The sequence below is a fragment of the Helicoverpa armigera genome, chromosome 13, assembly GCF_030705265.1.
Source record: "Helicoverpa armigera isolate CAAS_96S chromosome 13, ASM3070526v1, whole genome shotgun sequence".
Lineage (NCBI taxonomy): Eukaryota > Metazoa > Arthropoda > Insecta > Lepidoptera > Noctuidae > Helicoverpa > Helicoverpa armigera.
Window position 1 is genome coordinate 9,628,566 of NC_087132.1, and position 7,779 is coordinate 9,636,344.

A 7,779-nucleotide genomic window follows, 5' to 3' on the forward strand; every position below is an offset into this window, starting at 1 on the left:
TTTCATAAATTCTAACGGAACCCTAAAACGAAGTTGAGCCCAACGAGTTATTTCCCAACAAAAAAACTGTTGAGAGTTTCAAACATGGCATTAGGGGACGCATTAACTGTACTGAAAGGCGCAAATTATTCAGCAAGCATATAACCTTGCTGGGTTAATGTAATGTTCTTAAAAACGATGTCAATATTGGTAAAAAATATTGTAGATCCTAGATCAGACTTCAGATTATAGACAGGTTTTGAAATAGTATAGAATGTTGCTGTTCACCTTTTAACCATGTTAAGATAGAAGGTCTACTACATAATTGGCGAGCTCTATGAAAAAGAACAGCAAAAGTCACCTGTAGATTGATATTTTATATGTATATGGTATTCTTTATTTAAATACTTATTTAAATAATATACCCAAACTTAAGTTACAAAACGAAAAAAAAAAAAAACAAAATTCATTATCAAAATTTACTCACAGCGCAGGCAGTAGGCGTCTTTTATTGAGTGTATATTGCATATCTATTAGCCTTTACTGTTAAACTAGTATAATAACTAATATGAATAAATTCGTACATTAAAATAAACCATTTATTTGTCGAGCTCATGTTGATCGTACATATTTACACTTCTCTGCGAGTGTAAATGTTCAAACGGTGGAATTTAAACAGAACACACGCATTTTGTATTCACTTTACACTCATTTGAGTTACAGCTTTATACTAAGAGTAAATATGTAGGTAAAAAGTTAACTTTAAATCACTGGTGAAAATAATCCTTTACGCTTAAATAATACAGTTGTTCTACTTGGAACTTTGATCCCATTTTTTTGTGTATACCCGATGGATCCCATTTGCTATTCCCATTGAAGTCTAATGTTAGATGTCATTGGTACTTGCGAGAGTAAAAATGTTTTATAATTTTTTTGACTCACTTCGGAAACACATTCTGTTCCTCACGGCTTCACCTATGGCCGGGATAATAGTTTTACTATTGAACCGATCTTGAAAAGTAGTTCAAAGTAGCATCAAAGACCGGCAGAATATTAATGGACCGACCTTCTCGAATCCAAATACTCCCACATATTAAAAAAAATAATTGTTACAGCCTTTTTTATCGTCCCACTGCTGGGCACAGGCCTCCTCTCACACGAAGAAGGCTTGAGCATAAAAAAAAAAATAATTACTGGTAAAAACATGGGGATCTAAATTGGCGCAATTATAATTCAGAGTTACTTTAACAAAAAACTTTCTTCAAGAAAGTGCGTCCCTTTACGTCGTTCTTTGTTACAAAAGACCCTTTGAAGATATGAAGATACTTATTTAGTTCAACTCTCGGGCAAAATAAGAAACTGCGACTGAATGAAGTGATTGAATAACTGAATGACATGATGAAACTTCATTATAGGTAAAGATATTTGAGTGACATTATATTTTGGTAGAATTTCCGGAAGATTATAAAATACTAATTGGCAGGGAGGAAGACCTTTATCTTCATCCACCACATTTGTTAAGTACACCTAAGTACCTATAACAGCTATGATTGTCGTCCTCAAAACGCACAATAAATTAGTAAACTTTTTCCTAGTAATAGAAACCACGGACCTAAAACTTTGCTTTTATAAATTCACCCTAAAAGCTGGCTCAGTTTCTGGATTTTTTCATCAAAAGAAAAATTCCAAAATTTAAATTCTCAAGCCTCCAACTGGCAAAAGAGCAACATCAATTCGAATCCAATAAAGAATGGTCTACACACCTTAATTTGAATTAAACCGTCGTTTATATCTGTACCCGGGCTAACACGCCGTTAGGCGTAGCGTAGGCCCAATTTGTTTGTGGTTAGGCCAGGTGCACAAGTGCTGCAGCCTAATTGTACTAACTGTATTAACTTGCACAGCCACTGCACTAATGAACCTGCCGATAGTACATTTCCAGTCGTTTTCAGCACGTGTATTTTAGCTTTTTTTTGCTATCCCCGTACGTACCAATTAGGGAGTTCCGATCTATGTTTTGGTGTCGACAGTTGTCTACACTGTTTCTAGTAGTTTTGTAGAAGCGAGAGTGTAGGATATGTGCTGCTATTGGTTGAAACAATTCAAACTAAGATTTGTTTCTACATAAAATGAAATACAGTGGTTATCGTAAAGGTTATATTTTTGCGAGAATCTTTTGAGACAGTGTTCATCCGTCTGTGGTTGCTATTTTAATGTAGGTAGAAAAAAAGCTCCGAATAAAAATATACCTATGTGGTTTGGTTATCCTTGTCAATAGCTTGTACCGTACTTAAAAGAGACGTCTTGAAAAGAACGTGAGAGTTGAAAACAACTTGAGGGAAATATTTTTTTCATCTGTTCTTATATGAACTCAAATTCCTCTGCTAGCCGTAATAAAATACATTATAGAAACAATTTCTAAAGTCAAAGTCAAAGTCAAAATCATTTATTAAAATAGGCTAATACGATTAGCACTTTTTAACGTCAAAATTTTACAATGACAGCACCCCCAAAACGCCCCCCTTTCACCACTTCCTAGTGTTATGGCTGGAAAGAAGAAGTGGTGAAGAACAAACTTCCCAGCAACACAGCTGTCTATTACAATTTAATTATTATTAATTTATTTTACAATTATACAATTCTATTTTATCAATTATTAATTTAAAACACCGAAAAATACAAAAAATAAAGCACTTTTGTTCCACTTCAGAGCTGCCATCTGCGTTTATCTGTGAAATAATCATTAACATTATAATATGCCTTTTTAACAAGAATTTCTTTGATTTTGTTTTTAAAAGAACTGTCCGTTAATTCCAAGAGATGAACCGGAATCCTGTTATAAATGCGTACACAAAGCCCCACAAATGAACCGTGCACCTTATGTAGACGATAATTAGGTGCGGTTAACTTATGTTTATTTCTAGTATTAAAATGATGTACGTCGCTGTTTTACTATATGAATCTAGGTTTTGCCTTACGTATATTATATTGGCATAAATGTATTGAGACGCCACAGTCAGAATACCAATGTCCTTAAACCTTTCCCTAAGGGAGACTCTAGCACCAAGTTTGTATATAGCACGGACAGCGCGCTTCTGTAGTACGAAAACATTCTCGATATCGGCAGCATTGCCCCACATAAGAATTCCGTAGGACATGATGCAGTGAAAATAGCTAAAGTACACTAGACGCGCCGTGGCTACATCGGTGAGAGCTCTTACTTTCCTGACAGCGTACGCAGCAGAGCTTAATTTACCCGTGATGCCAGTTATATGCTCACCCCATTGAATTTTGGAGTCTACTGTTATCCCTAGAAAAGTCGTAGCATGTACCGTTTCAAGTTCCTCATTGTTCAAAATTACACCGGGACCGAGATTTTTTACATTAGGCAAAGCAAATTTAATACATTTTGTTTTCTTCGTATTCAAAACTAAATTATTGGCTGTAAACCATTGCGTTACTAGTGAAAGACAAGAATTCACGTCATCAAAATCTACTCTATTCCTATCAACTTTAAAAATTAGAGACGTGTCATCGGCAAACAATACTACATCACACAATGATTTTAAATAATATGGCAAGTCATTAATGTATACAAGAAACAAAAATGGACCTAAAATCGACCCTTGCGGTACGCCCAAACGAACGGGTAGATTGGAAGATTTGACACCATTAACGTCAACACATTGCATTCTACCGCTTAAATATGAGCTAATAACACTAAGTGCGCTGTCTCTAATACCATAGTACTTTAGCTTCTGGGTAAGCGTTTCATGTTGGACGCAGTCGAACGCTTTAGAAAGATCACAGAACACCCCGATAGCATTCTGTGACTTCTCCCACGCACTGAATATATGTTTCAGTAGAGCAACTCCGGCATCCGTTGTGGAGCGACCCTTTGTAAAACCGTATTGTTCCGCATGTAAAATATTGTATGAATTAAAATGCCGGAGGAGTTGATTTAAAATTAGCTTTTCAAAATTTTGCTCAACGCGGGCAGAATTGAAATCGGTCTAAAGTTGCCTAGATCGTTCTTGCTCCCGGATTTAAAGAGAGGTATAACTTTACTGTATTTCATAAGTTCAGGAAAGGTACCTGAGTCAATGCACTCATTAAATATACGAGCTAAATAGGGCGCAATATCGTCAATAATACAGTTTAAGACTTTAACAGAGATACCCCATAAATCACCTGTCTTTTTTGAATTTAATGACTTGAAGGTTCTTACTATGTCATAAGGTGAAATATAACTAAAGGTAAATGTGGCTTCACATTGACTAACACTACTACGTAAAAGTTTTTCGGCGTTGGTGGCAGAGGAGTCTAAGCCGCTAGTGGTCTTGATTGGAATATTAGAGAAGAATGTGTTAAATTCGCGAGCTACATCAGAATCTTTCTCGTAAACTTGATTCTCATTAATGATTTTATACTGATTATCACGCTGTTTGATTTTCCCGGTCTCGCTATTTATAATATTCCACGTCGCTTTTATTATACTCTTACTATTCTTAATTTTATTACTAAAATACATTGATTTTGCCGCATGACAAACTTTTTTAAACAATTTAGAATAATTCCTAACATATCTAATAAAATTTTCATCAAAATTATAATTTTTCATTTCATACAACTCATACAGCTTAGCTCTACTCTTGTAAATGCCGGGGGAAGCCCACTCATTGAAGTTAGCCGTTTCTTTTAGTACGAGCGTTTTGGTTTTAAAACTAGAATTAAATTCGTATTTTATTATATCAAATAGTGATCCGTACATTAAATGGGGATTGTTTTTATTTAATATTTCATTGTCTAGTTTCGCGTTAATATTATTTTTAAAACTATTAAAACGACTGGTTGTTAAGGGCCGACATGTTATTTCCCGCTTGATTTTATTCTTTTTATCAGGAAACCGTGCCAGTTGACCACGGTGATCGGAAGGAAGGCCACTGGTAATCAGAGTCTCTGTGGCGCTACAATTAGTAAATATATTATCTAAACAGGTTGACGAGGTTGCCGTAATTCGAGTTGGTTCTAGAAATAAATTTACTAAGTTAAATGATTTAAATAAGTTTAGCAACCTTGTAGTTAAAGAAGATGATTCTAAAATATTAACATTGAAGTCACCGCAAACTAAAAGTGATTTACTAGTGGAATTAAGTTTAGAGAGAATTTTCCATTACTGATTCAAAAGTGTTAAAATCACCTGAAGGAGGCCTGTATACACAAATTATAACAAACTGCTCCAGTTCAACACATGATAATTCTACATTGCGCTCGACTGATAATTTTACTATATCTGAACGTTCCTTACACTTTAAATTATTAGTTACAATTATAAGAGAGCCACCATGGATGGCTTCCTTTCTAACGAATGAACTTTGTACTGTATAATTACTGTTATTAAGGAATATTATTTCACTATTTCTGTGCCAGTGCTCAGTTATGCACATAACTTGTACCATATAATGTTCAATGAATAAACTTAATTCTAAATCCTTGCCGGAAAGGCCCTGAATGTTTTGATGTACAACATTCAGTTGATGTGGCCCACCTTTGTCGCACCATGTAGTTTAAACTATCAGGTGTATCAATAGTTGTATTAGTAGAACTACTAATATTATTAAAAGAAGAGGTTACCGTAGTAGAACCCGGGTCAATTTGTATATTATTTGCTATCAATATAGCAATTTGTCGTTTATAATAAAAACTTAGATACATTGTATCATTTGTCACTACAAAATTATTTATAAATTTATTTGTATCAAAGTACATTATTCTATTATTGTATTGCCTAGTTATATTGTACATTAATAGGTTTAAATTAAATATGTACTGATTTTGTTCTATAGTAAAATTTTTAGAATATGGTAAGGCACAGATTATAAACTTGCAATTTGTTGTATTATTTAATTTTATCATTGATTCAACACTTTCTATTATATTTTGTTTTTTGACTGCTAGACTATCTCCAAATAGCATAATGGCAGTTGAAGTGGTATTAAGGTTTGTCAATTTAATTGTTTCTATTATCTCATTGTAGCTGGCACCGGGTGAACAATTGTTTATTATTTTACTTTTACAATATTGAGAGATTAATTTACCAAAACCAAGACCAAATCTATCAGAAAATATTTGTGATATATTGTTTTGATTTTCCGAATTATTATTATATGAAATGCTTGATGGTGGAATATTGCACTGAACATTGACAACAGGTGGTATTATGTCACTGCTCACTGCTGACTGCATAGTACTAGGCGACGTTAACTCTGGGACAGCTTGTACTGCTGGTTGTGAACAAGTACAGTTGGTATATTTATTTTAAGAGAATCAAGACGGTCCATATTTTCACTACCTAACTGGAGCAGCTCATCGGTAGCCAAAATATGTGCCTTTACTTGATATTGGGCTGTCTCATATTTGTGTGTAATTTTTGTTAATTCGCGTTGCAGTTCAAGCATTTCCTGTTGCAGAACTAGTGTGTCTTGGTCATACATTAGCCTACTTTGTAAAAGTTGGTTAGTGCACAAATTTAACTGATTTTTCAAGTCAACTTTAGTTTTAAGTAAATTATTTAATTTATGTGTGGATTTATGTTTATGACACACTTTCTTAATCTTTTGTATCAATTTGTTTAATCTTATGTATTTTTTAATCTTTTTGTGACTCAAATTATTAATATGAAGTGGATTTGAAGTAACAAGCTCACTGAAAAGGCGGTGAGTGTCATCACTTTCCTGTTGTTGTTGGGTTTGCTTGAAGCATATTATTGACTTGTGAGCATCATTTAAGCTTGTCTCCAGTACCTTAATGCGACTCAAGGCCCTCTCATGAGCATCACTACATTCACTAAAAGAACCTACAAAATCCTGTAACCTATCCCTGTTGATCCAGCACATCCATATATTGGATGTGTAATTCTGCAAGTTGAGACTTTAATTCAGAGTTTTTACTAATTATTTTCTGAATTTCTTCCTCGCTGTCATCACGTTCCCTTAACAGTTGTTGACAGAGCTCTTCGGATGTTTTGAGCTTTTCCAGGGCTAACTTCAGTTTCACCTCCATGTCCTTGGCAGTGGCCTTCCTTGTCATAACGAACATGGTGTCAGGTATTTACTGAAAGCGTGGAGTAAACAAGATGAGAAAGACAGAAAAGAATAGTTATAGGTAATAGGCTTAGGTGTTGGATTATTTAAAATATGAATTTAGTAGTTTCAAGATTATATAGCATGGAAAAGAATGAGTTTGATTTAATTGATAGAAAATTAAGTACAAAATTGAAGTGTAGCTATAGATTTTGTTAACATATAATATCTATAATTTGCCTTCAATGTGTAATGTAACAGAAGTTACTATTAAAGGAACATGTAACTTATATGAGAATCAAGAATGTATTGGGACTTCTTTAGTTTTATTTGATTTTAATTTTTAATTTTCTAAGATAAGGTAGGTTACAAAATTGATATTATTTTTTATTTTTTTTCCGTTATTCTCACTTTTATAGTAAATAACATAATCTACTGCACGAGAATTAGTATAATATAGCGTGTTACAGTTATAATAGAGAGATACTTCCCGTTAAAATCCGATTAATTTGAACTGAGCGGTTGACAGCTGACCGCCTCCGTGTTGTGTAGATTTTTACGAGTTATCCTTTTGCAATAACGTCACAAACATTTGTACACTATATTTACGACTATTACTATTAAATTATCAACTTTTTAGGGCGATTTAGCTAATTATTCTATTTTATTACAATTTTTAATTATACAGCTGATTTTTGACAAGTCACCCGGCCGGTGT

General features: G+C 33.8%; 1 long non-coding RNA gene across 1 annotated transcript; it reads right to left on the minus strand.

The window, feature by feature from the left end:
• Positions 1-2,409: 2,409 nt before the first annotated feature.
• On the minus strand, positions 2,410-7,779 carry LOC126056476 (uncharacterized). The gene is made up of 2 exons (XR_010277059.1): positions 6,930-7,779; positions 2,410-2,708 (listed from the first exon to the last, which is right to left on the minus strand). It is a non-coding gene; the product is annotated as an uncharacterized LOC126056476 (long non-coding RNA).